The sequence below is a fragment of the Bubalus bubalis genome, chromosome 8, assembly GCF_019923935.1.
Source record: "Bubalus bubalis isolate 160015118507 breed Murrah chromosome 8, NDDB_SH_1, whole genome shotgun sequence".
NCBI classification, from domain to species: domain Eukaryota; kingdom Metazoa; phylum Chordata; class Mammalia; order Artiodactyla; family Bovidae; genus Bubalus; species Bubalus bubalis.
Window position 1 is genome coordinate 10,029,611 of NC_059164.1, and position 20,080 is coordinate 10,049,690.

A 20,080-nucleotide genomic window follows, 5' to 3' on the forward strand; every position below is an offset into this window, starting at 1 on the left:
AGTCATGTCTGACTCTTTGTGACCCCATGGACTGCAATACACCAGGCTTCCCTGTCCTTCACTATCTCCCAGAGTTTGCTTAAACTCATGTCCATTGAGTCAGTGATGCCATCCAAACCATCTCATCCTCTGTTCATCCCCTTCTACTTCTGCACTTAATCTTTCCCAATATCAGGGTCTTTTCCAGTGAGTTGCCTCTTTGCATCAGGTGGCCAAAGTATCGGAGCTTCGGCATCAGTCCTTCCAATGAATGTTCAGGGTTGATTTCCTTTAGGATTGACTGGTTTGATCTTCCTGCTGTTCACAGGACTCTCCAGCACCAGAAGACTCCAGCACCACATTTCAAAAGCATCAATTCTTTGGTGCTCAGCCTTCTTTATGGTCCAACTCTGACATCCACATATGACTAATGGAAAAACCATAACTTTGACTATACAGACCTTTGTTGGCAAAGTGATGCCTCTTCTTTTTAATATACTATCTAGGTTTGTCATAGTTTTTATTCCAAGGAGCAAGTATCTTTCTTGTGTCTGCAGTCACCATCTGCATCCAAGGAGCAAGTATCTTTCCTGTGTCTGCAGTCACCATCTGCAGTGATTTTGGAGCCCAAGAAAATAAAGTCTTTGTTCATATTTTTTCCTGTCTATTTGCCATCAAGTGATGGAACTGGATGCCATGATCTTAGTTTTTGAATGCTGGGTTTTAAGCCAGCTTTTCAGCAAAAAATGAACTAAAAATACCATTTATTGAGTATTCTCTATGTACCTACTTTTTTGTTAAGCACATTACATGGAGAATCTCATTAAATATTTATAACAATCCTATGAAGTCTTTTCTATTACTATCCCATTTCACGATAAGGAAATGGAAACACCAAGTAAACTACCTAAATTCACAAAGCTATGAAATGGCTGAGACAGTTTAGTACAGTCTATTTCCATCTATATATACCTATTATCTACTCTTTTTGACTAATGGATACAATGCCAGTGGGGATGTGTGCAGTAGTCATATGTTCAGCTGACAAAGAGGACAAAATCAGCAAGTTCCTCTTATGCACAACTGAATCAATGACCTTGACTTCATTAACTTGGTATTGCATGGAGCTAAATGAGCTTAGTGCAGACTTGGGTGTTTCAGAACACTCAGCAGCAATTAAAGCCTTGCATCTGGGTTGAGGGCTCCTAGACAGAGAAAAAGCAGGCTTCAGGAGACCTTGCTGTCTGTTGGTGTAGACTAGACAGATTAGATTCACAGAATAAAGACAAATGAACATGCAAGTAGGAACTCACACCCTTCGAGTGCAGTTAAAGCCAGAACTGAACTCATTCATTTACAGCCATCACTAAGAAGTCCTCATTTTTTCAATCCACGTCTCCAAGGAAAATCTTTCTTTTCATAAAAAGTTATCTCTGTATTATCTCTTTAAAAATGAGCTAGACTGTTCAAAAACTTTTCTTTTTTCTTTTTATTAGCCTCTCAGAAAGTTAGAAGTTGCTCTGTGATCTTCAAAATTGCTTTGAATTAGGTGCACACTTATGAATCCATGAAGTTGAAGAAAGAGCTGAACTTCCCAACACCAGTTTATCAGTTTAACCATTTTTTTTTAAATAAAAGAGGTATCAATAGAAGAAAAGGGGAAAGTCTGCCTTAACAATCCTATGCAAAGAGGCTCTCAGTTTGTTCTTTCTTTAATTATTATCAGTTCCTGAGAAATGAAAGTATCTGTTGCAATAAGCAGGAGTTGTGGCATGTTCTGCGAAGACAGGGGAAACCTCCTGCAGGACTGTGTGAATGGAATTCAGTATACATTGCAGCCTAAAAATATTGTAAGAGCATTCCATTCTTCTCATGTGACTTTTCTTTCTTTCTTATTCAGCTGTACTCAGATCTCTGTGGGGAGCAAGCGAGTCTGTGGATTCAATGAAATGTAAAGGCAGTGGAGACTTCCAGAGAGGCTTCTTTCTGTCTTTAAGGTCTTCATTTGTTTACAACGCTTGATAGATCAGTTTAGTCCAGAATTCACCGATACAGGGGAGATATTGACTTGCCCTTTTGTGTAAACACAGAAAGCCGCAAATCAAAACCCCTGCCAGTGACCCCAAGCCCCAAGCTCTACGAACTATGGGATTGAGACAAGAAATTGTGAGAGTCAATAATGGCACTGAACCCATATGTTATTGACTCAGAGTGACTGGAAATTAAAGCACCAATCCCAGAGGAAATTTTGCAAAGAAAGCAGGGAATGCTTGGGTGTTCTGTATTTTCAAGCTCTTATTCTTGCCTTGACTGGATCATTATTCGCAAACACCGGTAGAAAAACCGCAAGATACTTCTGTAAGCGCTCCTTCCTTTAAAAGAGAAAAAAAAAAAGTTGTCATTGACTAAGGTTCCATGTGAAAAGCTGAGATGGGGCTTGAATGGTTTGTATTAAATTTTGCCTTTACCTCTGAACATATGTTACTTTAAGAAATTCATACCACCACTGGATGTTTCTATTTTGAAAATCTACCCAAAAATGAGGTAATCATATCTTCTTCCTTCTTAATCTTCCAAGATAGAGTATCGATCAGGCTGTGGACAATGTGTTTAATTCTGAGGAAAGGTGGCTCTGATGAAATTCAGGAGAATCCTTTTTTCTCTAATTGCTGTAGTTTTTTTTCCCCTTTGTTAAGACTCAATGTAGTTCTTCTGCATCCAACAGACAATAGAGTCACACAGTCCGGTCTTATCCCTGGCATCTTCTTCTCTCCAAAACATTATCAGTGATTTCACCAACAGAAAAGCAGAGTATGGAAGACTGTATTTGTCAGTTAACCTGCACTCCCTCTGCTGGTTGTATGACTGGTATTTCTCTTCCCGTGACTTCTCCCAGGATCTCAGATTTAATTAATAATTAGCTTATTTATTTTCAGTAAAGTTGGAAAGTATATATTTTGGGGGGAGAATAATCAGTTTAGGATGAACTTGTGATAGGCAAGTTTCATAAAACTAGTTTTATCAAGGTGGTGTTATCAAGGATTAGCTGCTGCTACTAAGTTGCTTCAGTCATGTCCGACTCTGTGCGACCCCATAGATGGCAGTCCACCAGGCTCCCCCGTCCCTGAGATTCTCCAGGCAAGAACACTGGAGTGGATTGCCATTTCCTTCCTCAATGCATGAAAGTGAAAAGTGAAGTTGCTCAGTCGTGTCCAACTCTTAGCGACCCCATGGACTGCAGCCCACCAGGCTCCTCCATCCATGGGCTTTTCCAGGCAAGAGTACTGGAGTGGGGTGCCATTGCCTTCTCCAAGGATTAGCAAATCTATTCAACTCTAATTTTCTGATGGTACATACAAAAAAAGGCATAAGAAATAAATACTTGGCATCACATACCAACATGACTGATAAAAGCAAGCAAAACTGTTGAATATGTTTAAATTCATGGGTTCAAAATAATACAAAAAAAGCCCCAGTCACATTCAAATGATGATAAAGAATCAATTTATTATTTTGAAAGCTGCTAAATAAAAGGAAAGAATCAAGCAATTATCCTGTCTTTTCAGCTGCATTATACTACTGCATAATCTAAAGTAGATGAGAGAAATATATCTTTATATAAGTGTTCCAGCTAATGAATATAATATAAATGACAGAGTATTACCATTTTACAGTCCCTAACCAATGAACCTATTAAGGCATCAAGCATCAAAGGTTACTGCTGCTGCTGCTGCTGCTAAGTTGCTTCAGTTGTGTCCGACTCTGTGCGACCCCATAGACAGCAGCCCATGAGGCTCCCCCGTCCCTGGGATTCTCCAGGCAAGAACACTGGAGTGGGCTGCCATTTCCTTCTCCAATGCATGAAAGTGAAAAGTGAAAGTGAAGTTGCCAAGTCTTGTCCAATTTTTAGCGACCCCATGGACTGCGGCCCACCAGGCTCCCCAATCCATGGGATTTTCCAGGCAAGAGTGCTGGAGTGGGGTGCCATTGCCTTCTCCGTCAAAGATTACTAACACCACCTAAAGAGCTACATCCTGTGCCTCCTAATGAAAAAACACGCCACAACCTATGAACTTGACAAACCCAAGTCTGACCAAGCCTCTGGCTCCGGCTGCCAATTTGCCAGAAACAGAGAGGACAGGAGAGATGTTAAACTCCGTGCAACATGCACAATCCAGACTATGGGAATCTCTCCAGGTCAAATGCCCTGGGTTCTTCAACAGATCAACTGCAAAGAAAAGAAACAGAGAGGAACTCTCTAGAATAAAGACAACTTAAAAATAATGTTTTTAAATTAGGGAAGTCTTCATCAGAGTGACTGAGGTGCCTCCTGGGGGTGGTAAAAATGAAGAAACAGAAGGGATGATTACAATGCTTGTCAGGTTGGTGTGTGTTTCTGGGATGAGGGAAGGTGTTAAATCTGGATGGGACACACAGAGGTGCTTCACGGACGTTACCAAAGTTCTATTTCTTGACTGGGTGGTGGTTACGGGGTGCTCCCCTTGTAATAATTCGTTAAGCTATGATTTTGTGTGGTTTTGGGTTTCTATGTTTTACTCTGCCATAACAAGTCTGTGAAACAGGCATTCAGAATAAGCAAGGTGCCTGTGGCTCCGTGAGTTCCCTCCTTTCCTCTCCCTCTCCTCCTTCTCTGTCTCTCTCATTATCATAGTCATTCTTCTCAGCTCTCAGCCCTAAGCCACTCCTTGGACTGAAGCTTTTGGTACCTCCCTCATGTGGTTGTTCTAGATCCAAGGTGAAATTCTCGTCTGCTTGTTGGTTTTGGTAACTGCCTGTGCCTACTCTCATGTCACAGCCACGAGGGACAGCTGTGAAGAGAAGAGAGAGTCCAAGGATCTACTTCTCTTTTGTTGGCTTTCAAGCTCTGCTGCTAAAATGAATTTCATCAGAGCTCATGTCCTATTAAGGATTTCCCACCACATATTTTTATAAGTTTACATGATTTTCTGTTTCTTTTCATCTGGTTTAATTTCAGTTATCTGTAAATTTAACAGACTTACATGGCAGATTCAAAAAGCATGAGTAAGTATTTTAGACAAATGTGTTTAAGAAACAACTAATTATTTTTGTGGAGTACCTTTCTAAGGGCCATAGGCCAGGTTACTTTTCTTTATAAGAGTTGTAAAAACAAAAGTAGCTACATATTTTAGTCCTAATCCTGCAAAGGACAGATCATCTCTACAAAGCAGGTATCATTATCTTTATTGTGTGTGTGTGCATTAGTCGCTCAATCATGTCTGACTCTTTGCGACCCCATGGACTGTAGCCCGCTAGGCTCCTCTGTCCATGGAATTCTCCAGGCAAGAATACTGGAGTGGGTTGTCATTTCCTCCTCCAGAGGATCTTCCAGACCCAGGGATCGAACCCACATCTCATGCATTGCAAGTGAATTCTTTACCATCTGAGTCAGCAGGGTAAGGCTGCATTATTTCCATATTTATGAAAGTGTGACTATTGCTGATACTGTCTTTTTTTTTTTAAAGAATCCAAATCTCTCTCTCGCTCTTCTGCCACCCCACCCCAAACCACCATGGCTGTGGTTTTCTTTTTGAGTTTCTTGAAGAGAAAAAGCTCTCTAATATATGGGAACAAGTCTTGGCTACTTTTATTTTTCATGCAACTAATGATAAATTTTTTAAAGTGTTAAACATGGCCCGGAGAACTATTTGTATGTTAACACTTGGACTTACTGAATTGTTTTCAAAGCAATCAAATTACATATTTTTCTTTTACAGAAGGTAGCTACTGTCTGAGAAACTCCACAGACACTGTATGGTATGTATATCCAAATATCACTTAAAAAGCAAGAGCTCCAGGTCTCTGACATACCACACAAAAGTGAAGGTTACTTGACCAAGTGAGATGCTTCCATCAGTGGGCTCCAATAAACAAAACTCCATAATAATTAAAACACAAATTTCTAAACATCAGCCATTCTTCCACAGCCAGTGGTTCTTGACCTGGCTGTCTATTAGAATACAGTCCCATATACAGGGACTGTATATGAATGCTTTGACTGTGTGTGAATGCTTTTGATAAACACGGATGTCCAGTCCTTTCCCAGGTCTCTAGGTGTGGATCACAGGCATCAGTGTTTTTAAAAGCTCCCCAGACAATCTCTACATGCAGCCAGTGTTGAGAACCATACTCTGCATGATAATTTCTAAATACATTGCAATTTCTGCGGACATGTGGAATTATTTATTCCTTGATCAGAAGGTCTGATTTAAATATGGGAGGCAGTCATCAAAGTGTGTTCGTTGGCAATTTCTTTCTTTCATTTAGAAGGCACTGCTGTGTGGGGGAATCATGTGAAAGTTCCAAAACTATCCTGCCAGATATCTGTGGCAACTTTGCAGGCCGCAGATTTATTCACTCAGGGAAGAGTGAAACAAGTGTTTTTCTGGGGTCTGGGAGAGGTTTTTAAATAAGGGCATTTAGAGGAAGTGAGCCAGAAGAGCTGTCTCCCTTCTCTTCATTTCTATTTTCTCAAATGTGTCAGTGGTATCTGGGCTGATCCAGCTATAATGATGGTCACCTTAAGGACCCAGAGTGATGCTTCTTTGAATGAAGGGAAGTTTGGCAGAAGCCCAAAGATCAAACCTTACATCAAAACCCTTATCTTCATGTTCTGCAAAGCCACTCTCACCCACTGACAGCAACTCCCAGTTTCTCTTGCACAGTGCACATTTTGCTATGTTGGCTCAGTTTATCTGAAACAAGAGTAGTGTGTGAGGAGGCTTTGCTTTCCAGACACTGTGGCATTTTAGTGAAAAAAGGCCAGCCTGTGTGGCTCATTCAAATTTATCAAAAGCTGCCAGGCTTGGCTACATTGCAGATATAGCAATCTACTTCAATGTAAACATTTTAATTACTATTTCTAACATTTGGCTTTCATTAAAAGTTAAAGAAAAACTTCATATTTTTTTTTTCATAAAGTAAATACTGGAAAACCCCTTTAAAGAGCCATTCTACCAGTCCCTCTATTCCTCTACTTCATTCTTTTTCCCTCTCCTCCTCCCATTAGACACAGACACAGACACACACACACACACACACAGTTTTGATTTAAAAAGAAAAATCTATAAACAAAAGGAGCTTCCCAGGGTGCCAGTTGTTAAGAAACCACCTGCCAGTGCAGGAGACATAAAAGATGGGAGTTTGATCCCTGGGTTGGGAAGATCCCCTAGAGAAGGGAAAGGCTACCCACTTCAGTATTCTTACCTGGAGAATCTCATGGACAGAGGAGCCTGGCAGGCTACAGTCCATGGGGTCACAAAGAGTTGGACATGACTGAAGCGACTTGGCACACACGCATTTAAAAAAACAGGAAAGCCAAGAAGATGAAGAAGAATGAGAGAGACAGAGAGAAGAGAGAAGGAAGAAAAGAAGGAAGGATTGATAACAGAAAAAAGAAGAATGAACTCCTCTTATACCACTCACAAAAATTAACTCAAGATGAATTAAAACTTAAACAGAAGACCTGATACCATAAAACTCCTAGAAGGAAACATAGGGAGGAAGCTCCCTGACATTTATTTTGGCAATAGTTTTTTGCATATGACATCAAAAGCATAAACAACAAAAGAAAAAATCAACATGTGGCATCAGCTCAAACTAAAAAGCTGCACAGCAAAAGAAACAATCAAAATGAAAAGTAAACTATGAATGAGAGAAAATATTTGCAACCCGTATATCTGATAAGAGGTGAATATCCAAAATATAGAAATAAATCATACAACTCAATTATAGGAAAAACCAAATAATCCAATTAAAAATGGGCAGAGGACTTGAATAGACATTTTTTAAAAGAAGACATCCAAATAGCCAACAGGTATATGAAAAGATGATCAACATCACTAACCTTCAAGGAAATGCAAATCAAAACTACAATGAAATATCAACTCACACCTGTTAGAATGGCTACCATCAAAAGATAAGAGATAGCTAGTTGCTATATGAAGGGTGTGGAGAAAATGGAACCCCTGTCTGCTGTTGGTGGGAGTGAAAATTGGTTCAACCCCTTTGGAAAACTAATGTGGAGGTTTTACAAAAATACTAAAATACAACTGTCATATGATCTAACTGACCCTCTTCTGGATATACATACAAAGGAAATGAGAACAAGACACTGAATAGATATCTACACTCCCATGTATACTGCAGCATTATTCACAATAGCCAAGATATGGAAACAATCTAACTTTCTGCCAAGGGATGAAAGGCTAAAGATGTGGTATATATACAATGAAATATTATTTGGCCATGAGAAAAAAGGCTGAAAGAAGTCCTGCCATTACAGGTGGGCAACAGCCAGAGCTGGAAGGCAAGGGGCAAACTCGGCCCTAGAGATGGCATCCTCTACCAAACTGCAAGCAGGCTCCCAGTTTCTAACCAAGTCTTCCTGGGATCCTGGATGGTTGACATCTGCCAGGAGGGTCACAGCCAGAGATCAGCTCCCCAGAGGAAACAAATGGCACACCTGAGATGGCGCTCCCACTGCACCCAGGACCAGGGAGGTGATAAGACGCATAGCCCACCTGGGGAGAGTGTGCTTGCCAACCACCTGGTCGCCTGAATGCCTGGACCTGGGAAGGGCACAAAATGCAGGCCCAACCGAGTCTGTGCCTTTGTACCCAAGAACCTGAGTACCTGAGAACCTGAACCTGAGCGGCTTAGACCTGGGAAGTACACACAACCCAGGACCCGCTTTACAGTTCCCCTGCAGAGCAACCTGGAGCCTGAGCAGTGTAGACCGGGAAAGCACACACGCCGTGAGTGGGGGCAAACCCAGTGTGGCCCAGACACTGCGAGCACTCCCCACACATGCCAGTGATATTTGTTTGCAGTGTTCTTCCCTCCCCGCAGCAAAACTGAACCAGTGAACCTAAATAAATGACCACCTTCACCTGCTTGTATCAGGGCGGAAGTTAGATACTGAAGAGACTTGCAAACAGAGGAAGCCAAAATAAACAAAGAAGAGGGAACTGCTTTGGAAGTGACAGGTGCAACAGATTAAAACCCTGTAGTTAGCATTGACTACATTGGAAGGGACCTATAGACTTTGAGAAAAAGTATAAGCTGGAACAAGGAACTATCTGAAACTGAACTGACCCCACACTGCTCTCAACAGCTCCAGAGAAATTACTAGATATATTTTACTATTATCATTTTTAAATTAATTTTTTTTTATTTTTAAGTTCTTACTCCTTTAATTTTCATCTTTAAAACCTCTCCTGCCTTGCAAAAAAAAAGACCCTATTTTTAAAACAAACTTCATATATATTTTTAAATAACTTTTGCAATTTTGTTTTGTTTTTTTAATATTGTATTTTTGAGAGTATAACCTCTACTCTAGATTTTTAATCTTTGCTTTTTGGTATTTGTTATCAATTTCACACCTTTAAGAATCCAATCTTCAGTACCCATTTTTACTTAGGAGTATGATTACTGGCTTGATTGCACTCTCCCCTTTTGACTCTCCTTTTTTTCCCCAGGTCACCTCTATCTCCTCCCTCCGCCTTCTCTTCTCTACTTAATCCTATGAATCTCTTTGGGTGTTCCAGGCTGTGGAGAACACTTAGGGAACTGATCACTGGCTAGATTGGTCTCTCTCCTTTTGACTTCCCCTCCTCTCCTCCTAGTCACTTCAATCTCCTTCCTCCCTCTTCTTTTCTCTATGTAACTCCATGAACCTCTCTGGGTATTCCAGACTGGAGAGCAAATAGGGAAATGATTACTGGCTAAATTGCTCTCTCCCCTTTTGACTCCCTCTCCTCTCCTCCTGGTCATCTCAATCTCCTTCCTCCCTCTTCTCTTCTCTACGGAACTCCGTGAACATCTCTGAGGGGTCCAGACTGTGGAGAGCACATATGGAATTGATTACTGTCTAGCTTGCTCTCTCCCCTTGAGCCCCCTCTTCTTCCCCTGGCCAACTCTATCTCCCTCCTCCTTATTCTCTTCTCCATGTAACTCTGTGAACCTCTCTGGGTGTCCCTTACTATAGAGAATCTTTTCACCATTAACCTAGATGTTTTATCATTGGTGCTGTATGAATGAAGAAGTCTTGAGGCTACTGTAAGAATAAGACTGAAAGCCAGAGGCAGGAGGCTTAAATCCAAAACTTGAGAACACCAGAAAACTCCTGACTCCAGGGAACATTAATCAACAATAGCTCATTCAAAAGCCTCCATACTTATACTGAAACTAAGTTCCACCCAAGAGCCAACAAGTTTCAGAGCAAGACATACCATGCTAATTCTCCCACGACGCAGGAACATAACCCTGAACACAAAAGTCACACCAAACCCATAGATACCTCAAAACTCACTACTGGACACGTCATTGCACTCCGGAGAGAAGAGATCCAGCTCCACCCATTAGAACACTGACTCAAGCTTCCCTAACCAGGAAACCATTCGTCCAATCCCAAGAAGCCACTCGTCCAACCCCACCCACAGGGAGGAACCTCCACAATAAAGAGGAATAACAAACTTCCAGCATACAGTAAGGCCACCCCAAATACAGCAACCTAAACAAGATGAAAAGGCAGTGAAATACTCAGCAGGTAAAGGAACATGATAAAAGCCCACCAAACCAAACAAAAGAGGAGGAGATAGGGAGTCTACCTGAAAAAGAATTCAGAATAATGATAGTAAAAATGATCCAAAATCTTGAAAACAAAATGGAGTTACAGATAAATAGTCTGGAGACAAGGACTGAGAACATGCAAGAAAAGTTTAACTAGGACCTAGAAGAAATAAAAGGAGAAGGCAATGGCAAACCCCCTCCAGTACTCTTGCCTGGAAAATCCCATGGATGGAGGAGCCTGGTAGGCTGCAGTCCATGGGGTCGCAGAGACTCAGACATGACTGAGTGACTTCACTTTCACTTTTCAGTTTCATGCATTGGAGAAGGAAATGGTGACCCACTCCACTGTTCTTGCCTGGAGAATCCCAGGGACAGGGGAGCCTGGTGGGCTGCCGTCTATGGGGTCACACAGAGTCAGACATGACTGATGCAACTTAGCAGCAGCAGCAGAAGAAATAAAAAAGAGTCAATCAATAATGAATAATGCAGTAACTGAGATCAAAAGCACTCTAGAGGGAACCAACAGTAGAATAACTGAGGCAGAAGATAGGATAAGTGAGGTGTAAGATAGAATGGTGGAAATAAATGAAGCAGAGAGGACAAAAGAAAAAAAAATTAAAAGAAATAAGGACAACCTCAGAGACCTCTGGGATAATGTTAAATGTCCCAACATTCAAATCATATGAGTACCAGAAGAAGAAGACAAAAAGAAAGGCCATGAGAAAATACTTGCGGAGATAATAATTGAAAATTTCCCTAAAATGGGGAAGGAAATAGCCACCAAGTCCAAGGATAAACCCAAGGTGAAACACCCCAAGACATATATTAATCAAATTAATAAAGATCAAACACAAAGAACAAATATTAAAAGCAGCAAGGGAAAAAACAACAAATAACTCACAAGGGGATTCCCATAAGGATAACAGCTGATCTTTCAATAGAAACTCTTCAAGCCAGAAGGGATTGGCAAGACATACTTAAAGTGATGAAAGAGAAAAACCTACAACCCAGATTACTGTACCCAGAAAGGATATCATTCAAATATGAAGGAGAAATCAAAAGCTTTACAGACAAGCAAAAGCTCAGAGAATTCAGCACCACCAAGCCAGCTCTCCAACAAATACTAAAGGATCTTCTCTAGATAGGAAACACATAAAAAGTTTATAAACACTAACTGAAAACAACAAAGTAAATGGCAACAGGATCATACTTATCAATAATTGCCTTAGATGTAAATGGGTTGAATGCTGCAACCAACAGACAAAAACTGGCTGAATGGATACAAAAACAAGACCCCTATATATGCTGTCTGCAAGAGACCCACCTCAAACCTAGGGACACATACAGACTGAGAGTGAAGGGCTGGAAAAAGATATTTCATGCAAATGGAGACCAAAAGAAAGCAGGAGTAGCAATACTCATAACAGATAAAATAGACTTTGAAATAAAGGCTGTGAAAAGAGACAAAGAAGAACACTACAAAATGATCAAAGGATCAATCCAAGAAGATATAACAGTTATAAATATATATGCACCCAACGTAGGAGCACCGCAGTATGTAAGGCAAACGCTAACAAGTATGAAAGGGGAAATTAACAGTAACACAATAAGAGTGGGAGACTTTAATACCCCAATCACAGCTATGGATAGATCAACTAAACAGAAAATTAGCAAGGAAACACAAATTTTAAATGATACAATGGACTGCTGCTGCTGCTGCTGCTAAGTCACTTCAGTCGTGTCCAACTCTGTGCGACCCCATAGATGGCAGCCCACTAGGCTCCTCTGTCCCTGGGATTCTCCAGGCAAGAACACTGGAGTGGGTTGCCATTTCCTTCTCCAATGCATGAAAGTGAAAAGTGAAAGTGAAGTCGCTCAGTCATGCCCGACTCTTAGCGACCCCATGGACTGCAGCCTACCAGGCTCCTCCATCCATGGGATTTTCCAGGCAAGAGTACTGGAGTGGGTTGCCACTGCCTTCTCTGTACAATGGACTAGTTAGACTTAATTGATATCTATGGGACATTTCACCCTAAAACAATGAATTTCACCTTTTTCTCAAGTGCACATGGAACCTCCTCCAGGATAAATCACATCCTAGGCCATAAATCTAGCCTTGGTAAATTTAAAAAAAATTGAAATAATCTCAAGCATCTTTTCTGATCACAGTGCAGTAAGATTAGATGTCAACTACAGGGAAAAAAACTATTAAAAATACAAACATATGGAGGCTAAAATAACACACTTCTGAATAACCAACAAATCACAGAAGAAATAAAAAAAGAAATCAAAATACGCATAGAAATGAATGAAAATGAAAACACAACAACCCAAAACCTATGGGATTCAGTAAAAGCAGTGCTAAGGGGAAGGTTCATAGCAATACAAGCCTACCTCAAGACATAGGAGAAAAATCAAATAAATAACCTAACTCTACACCTAAAGCAACTAGAAAAAGAAGAAATTAAGCACCCCAGGGTTAATAGAAGGAAAGAAATCATGAAAATTAGGGCAGAAATAAATGCAAAAGAAACAAAGCAGACCATAGCCAAAATCAACAAAGCTAAAGGCTGGTTCTTTGAGAAGATAAATAAAGTAGACAAACCATTAGCTAGACTCATCAAGAAAAAAGGGAGAAGAATCAAATCAACAAAATTAGAAATGAAGGTGGAGAAATCACAACAGACAACACAGAAATGCAAAGGATCAGAAGAGACTACTATCAACAACTATATGCCAATAAAATGGACAACTTGGAAGAAATGGACAAATTCTTAGAAAAGTATAACTTTCCAAAACTGAACCAGGAAGAAATAGAAAATCTTAACAGACCCATCAAAAGCACAGAAATCGAAACTGTAATCAGAAATCCTCCAACAAACAAAAGCCCAGGACCAGATGGCTTCACAGCTGAATTCTACCAAAAATTTCGAGAAGAGCTAACACCTATCCTACTCAAACTCTTCCAGAACATTGCAGAGGAAGGTAAACTTCCAAACTCATTCTATGAGGCCACCATCACCCTAATAGCAAAACCAGACAAAGATGCCGCAGAAAAAGAAAACTACAGGCCAATATCACTGATGAACACAGATGCAAAAATCCTTAACAAAATTCTAGCAAACAGAATCCAACAACATAGTAAAAAGATCATACATCATGACCAAGTGGGCTTTATCCCAGGGATGCAAGGATTCTTCAATATTCTCAAATCAGCCAATGTGATATACCATATTAACAAATTGAAAGATAAAAACCATATAATTATCTCAATAGATGCAGAGAAAGCCTTTGACAAAATTCAACATCCATTTATGATAAAAACCCTCCAGAAAGCAGGCATAGAAGGAACATACCTCAACATAATAAAAGCCATATATGATAAACCCACAGCAAACATTATCTTCAATGGTGAAAATTGAAAGCATTTCCCCTAAAGTCAGGAACAAGACAAGGATGCCCACTCTCACCACTACTATTCCACATAGTTTTGGAAGTTTTAGCCACAGCAATCAGAGAAGAAAAAGAAATAAAAGGAATCCAGATTGGAAAAGAAGAAGTAAAGCTCTCAGTGTTTGCAGATGACATGATCCTCTACATATAAAACCCTAAAGACTCCACCAGAAAATTATTAAAGCTAATCAATGAATATAGTAAAGTTGCAGGTTATAAAATTAACACACAGAAATCCCTTGCATTCCTATACACTAATAAAGAGAAAACAGAAAAAGAAATTAAGGAAACGATTCCATTCACCATTGCAATGAAAAGAATAAAATATTTAGAAATAAATCTACCTAAAGAAACAAAAGACCAGAAAACTATAAAACACTGATGAAAGAAATCAAAGATGACACAAATAAATGGAGAAATTTACTGTGTTCATGGATCAGAAGAATCAATATACTGAAAATGAGTATACTACCCAAAGCAATCTATAGATTCAATGCAATCCCTATCAAGCCACCAACGGTATTTTTCAGAGAACTAGAACAAATAATTTCACAATTTGTATGGAAATACAAAAAACCTTGAATAACCCAAGCAATCTTGAGAAACAAGAATGGAACTGGAGCAATCAACCAACCTGACTTAAGGCTCTACTACAAAGCTACAGTCATCAGGACAGTATGGTACTGGCACAAAGACAGAAATATAGATCAATGGAACAAAATAGAAAGCCCAGAGATAAATCCACACACCTATGGACACCTTATCTTTGACAAAGGAGGCAAGAATATACAATGGAGAAAAGACAATCTCTTTAACAAGTGGTGCTGGGAAAACCGCTCAACCACTTGTAAAAGAATGTAACCAGAACACTTTCTAACACCATACACAAAAATTAACTCAAAATGGATTAAAGATCTAAATGTAAGACCAGAAACTATAAAACTCTTAGAGGAAGACATAGGCAAAATACTTTTTGACGTAAATCATGGCAGGACCCTCTATGATCCATTTCCCAGAATAATAGAAATAAAAGCAAAAATAAACAAATGGGACCTAATTAAAATTAAAAGCTTTTGAACAATGAAGGAAACTATAAGCAAGGTGAAAAGACAGCCTTCAGAATGGGAGAAAATAATAGCAAATGAAGCAACTGACAAAGAATTAATCTCAAAAATATACAAGCAGCTCCTGCAGCTCAATTCCAGAAAAATAAACGACCCAATCAAAAAATGGGCCAAAGAACTAAACAGACATTTCTCCAAAGAAGATTTACATATGGCTAACAAAAACATGAAAAGATGCTCAACATCACTCATTATCAGAGAAATGCAAATCAAAACCACAATGAGGTACCATCTCACGCCAGTCAGAATGGCTGCTAGCATAAAGTCTACAAATACTAAATGTTGGAGAGGGTGCAGAGAAAAAGGAATCCTCTTACATTGTTGGAGGGAATGCAAACTAGTACAGCCACTATGGAGAACAGTGTGGAGATTCCTTTAAAAACTGGAAATAGAATTGCCATACAACCCAGCAATCCTACCCGACCTGGTGTGGTGGGCATAAACACTGAGGAAACCAGAATTGAAAGAGACACATGTACCCCAATGTTCATTGCAGCACTGTTTACAATAGCCAGGACATGAAAGCAACTTAAATGTCCATTGGCAGATGAATGGATGAGAAAGCTGTGGTACACATACACAATGGAATATTACTCAGCTATTAAAAAGAATGCATTTGAATCAGTTCTAATGAGGTGGATGAAACTGGAACCTATTATACAAAGTGAAGTAAATCATAAAGAGAAACACTAATACACTATATTAAAGCATATATATCGAATTTAGAAAGATGGTAACGTGACCCTATATGTGAGACAGCAAAAGAGACACAGATGTATCAAATCAACAGGTTGTATGTACATTTTAACTTGCCCAAGTTCAGTTCAGTTCAGTTCAGTCACTCAGTGGTGTCCGACTCTTTGCGACCCCATGAATCACAGCACGCCAGGCCTCCCTGTCCATCACCAACTCCAGGAGTTTATCCAAACTCATGTCCATCGAGTTGGTGATGCCTTCCAGCCATCTCATCCTCTGTCATCCCCTTCTCCTCCTGCCCTTAATCCCTCCCAGCATCAGAGTCTTTGCCAATGAGTCAAGTCTTCGCACAAGGTGGCCAAAGTATTGGAGTTTCAGCTTCAGCATCAATGCTTCCAATGAACACCCAGGACTGATCTACTTTAGAATGGACTGGTTGGATCTCTTTGCAGTCCAAGGGACTTTCAAGAGTCTTTTCCAACACCACAGTTCAAAAGCATCAATTCTTCAGTGCTCAGCTTTCTTCACAGTCCAACTCTCACATCCATACATGACTACTGGAAAAACCATAGCCTTGACTAGTCGGACCTTTGTTGGCAAAGTAATGTCTCTGCTTTTGAATATGCTATCTAGGTTGGTCATGACTTTCCTTCCAAGGAGTAAGCATCTTTTAATTTCATGGCTGCAATCACTATCTGCAGTGATTTTGGAGCCCCCCAAAATAAAGTCTGACACTGTTTCCACTGTTTCCCCATCTATGTCCCATGAAGTGATGGGACCAGATGCCATGATCTTCGTTTTCTGAATGTTGAGCTTTAAGCCAACTTCTTCACTCTCCTCTTTCACTTTCATCAAAAGGCTTTTTAGTTCCTCTTCACTTTCTACCATAAGGGTGGTGTCATCTGCATATCTGAGGTTACTGATATTTCTCCTGGCAATCTTGATTCCAGCTTGTGCTTCTTCCAGCCCAGTGTTTCTCATGATGTACTCTGCATAGAAGTTAAAAAAACAGGGTGACAATATACAGCCTTGACGTACTCCTTTTCCTATTTGGAACCAGTCTGTTGTTCCATGTCCAGTTCTAACTGTTGCTTCCTGACCTGCATATAGGTTTCTCAAGAGGCAGGTCAGGTGGTCTGGTATTCCCATCTCTTTCAGAATTTTCCACAGTGATCAAAGCAAAGAAATAGAGGAAAACAATAGAATGGGAAAGACTAGAGATCTCTTCAAGAAAATTAGAGATACCAAGGGAACATTTCATGCAAAGATGGGCTCAATAAAGGACAGAAATGCTAGGGACCTAACAGAAGCAGAAGATATTAAGAAGAGGTGGCAAGAATACACAGAACAACTGTACGAAAAAGATCTTCATGACCCAGATAATCACGATGGTGTGATCACTCACCTAGAGCCAGAAACATCCTGGAATGTGAAGTCAAGTGGGCCTTAGAAAGCATCACTACGAACAAAGCTAGTGGAGGTGATGGAATTCCAGTTGAGCTATTTCAAATCCTGAAAGATGATGCTGGGAAAGTGCTGCACTCAATATGCCAGCAAATTTGGAAAACTCAGCAGTGGCCACAGGACTGGAAAAAGTCCGTTTCATTCCAATCCAAAAGAAAGGCAATGCCAAAGAATGCTCAAACTACCACACAGTTGCAGTCATCTCACACGCTAGTAAAGTAATGCTTAAGATTCTCCAAGCAAGGCTTCAGCAATACATGAACCATGAACTTCCAGATATTCAAGCTGGTTTTAGAAAAGGCAGAGGAACCAGAGATCAAATTGCCAACATCCGCTGGATCATTGAAAAAGCAAGAGAGTTCCAGAAAAACACCTATTTCTGCTTTATTGATTATGCCAAAGCCTTTGACTGTGTGGATCACAATAAACTTGCCCAAAGTTATATGTAAATTATATCTCAAAAAATAAATGAAAAGTAAAGTAAGTATTAATAGAAAAAGACCCTAGCAATCCGATAACCTAAAGTGTTATGTGCTCAGTCGTCTTCGACTCCTTGCCACTCCAAAGACGAGCTGGGCTTCCCTGGTAGCTCATTTGGTAAAGAACAAGCCTGCAATTCAGGAGATCCCAGTTTGATTCCTGTGTTGGGAAGATCCCCTGGGGAACGGATAGGATACCCACTCCAGTATTCTTGAGCTTCCCTGGTGGCTCAGATGGTAAAGAATATGACTACAATGTGAGAGACTCCGGTTCAATCTCTGGGTTGGGAAGATCCCTTGGAGGAGTACATGGCAATGCACTCCAGTATTCTTGCTTGGAGAATCCCCATGGACAGAGGAGCCTGGCAGGCTACAGTCCATGGGGTATCAAAGAGTCGGACATGACTGAGCGACTAAGCACACACAGCAGAGGACTACAGCTTGCCAGGCTTCTCTGTCTATGGAATTCTCCAGGCAAGAATCCTGGAAAGGGTTGCCATGCCCTTCTCCAAGGGCATATTCTTTACTATCTCAGCCACTAGGGAAGTCTCAAACCTGAAGGCAAGAGTTAGATTCCAAGAACATGAATAGAAGGGAGGAAATCTTGGACTGATTCTGAAATTCAGAATTATAGTTTTGGTAAAGGAGTTTTAAAAATATGATGCACAGTGAAGTTTTAAAATATCAGGGAGGTGCATTTTCCTGCCCACTTTCAGAAAAACCTATGGTAGGAACTTTCCTGGCAGTCCAGTAGTTAAGACTTCGCCTTCCAATGCAAGGGGTATGGGTTTGATTCCTGCCGGGGGAGCTAAGATGGTAGGCCTAGCAGCCAAAAACTAGAACATAAACAATAGAAGCAATATTGTAACAAATTCAGTGAAGACTTTAAAAAACAAAGAAACAAACAAAAACAAACCCCGAAAAGATCTACCGTAGTTTACAAGGTGTACTATGGTATAAAACAGTACTGCTGCTGCTGCTAAGTCGCTTCAGTCGTGTCCGACTCTGTGCGACCCCATAGACGGCAGCCCACCAGGCTCCCCCGTCCCTGGGATTCTCCAGGCAAGAACACTGGAGTGGCTTGCCATTTCCTTCTCCAATGCATGAAAGTGAAGTGAAAGTGAAGTCGCTCAGTCGTGTCTGACCCTCAGCGAGGCTCCTCCGTCCATGGGATTTCCCAGGCAGGAGTACTGGAGTGGGGTGCCGCTGCCTTACAGTTAACATTAAAACAGAACCTGGGCTACTCAATAGAAATTGAGGAAAGGATATTACTAGGAATTTGGGATGAGTCGCGTATGTCATCTGGGAAATGGATTTGCCTTTAATTTTCTTGGAAATCAAGGGATAAAAGAAACATGCCTTTTTTTAAAAATAGTTTCTTTCCTTCCCTTCTCTTGCCAAAAAAGAACATATAAAGCTGTCTTATAGATGAAATTATTATAGACTACACAATTAGTTGCTAAAGTAAATGTTTTCAATGGTGAGCTTCTTTTTAATTAATTTTTAAGGTCATTATATCATCACAACCATCTTCACTTTTGTTTTTGGTTTTGAATATATATATATATATATTTAAGGAGATGATATTGTTAAAAAATAAAATTAAAATCTGTCATATATTTTGATGAGTTCTTCCTATCAAGCTCCAAAGGTCACCATAAGGTTTGACTGGACAGGATGTACATGAAACACTACTGGACAACACAAGCTGCAACTTCATTTACACACCTGTGCCAGGAGTGTTAGTTTCAGTTGATACGTGCTCCCTGTTGTGATATGCAATTCCATGTTACATGGCTACTCTTAGTCAAAAGACAAACTTTATACTCTAGTAAGTAGTGCATAGTGTATAGTAGCAGAGTGAAGAGCCGAGGTCTTACTGGTTCTTCAAAAGGCAGAGAATGGGAGTGAAAAAGGCTAGAGAGACAGTTGAGGGGAGGTCACGGCAGGCTGTGGCAAAGACTGACTATTACCTTGAGTAATATGGAAAGCCATTGGAGGGGTTGGTGTAAAGAAGTGACATCACCTTGATTATTGGGTTAAGAACAGATTGTAGGAGACAAGGGCAGAGCAGGAAGATCAGATTGAGTATTCAATAGTTAAAAGGGATTATGTACCTTGGACCAGGCTGATAACGGTGGACCTGGAGAGAGGTCACAGAATCATGGATATCTTTGAAATTTAGATGTGACAGGATTTGGTGATGAATTGGACATCTGAAAGAAAGAGAGGAAGGAGTCAAGAGTATAAGGTTTTAGATTTGCAACAACCAAA

The 20,080-nt window shown here is 40.3% G+C and overlaps 1 long non-coding RNA gene across 1 annotated transcript in view; it reads right to left on the reverse strand.

The window, feature by feature from the left end:
- Positions 1-1,609: 1,609 nt before the first annotated feature.
- LOC123334638 overlaps positions 1,610-20,080 on the reverse strand; it is a 33,929-nt gene continuing 15,458 nt past the window's right edge. Inside the window, exon 2 of the long non-coding RNA XR_006552622.1 lies at positions 1,610-2,351. This is a non-coding gene — a long non-coding RNA (uncharacterized LOC123334638). The remainder of the gene's footprint in view (positions 2,352-20,080) is intronic.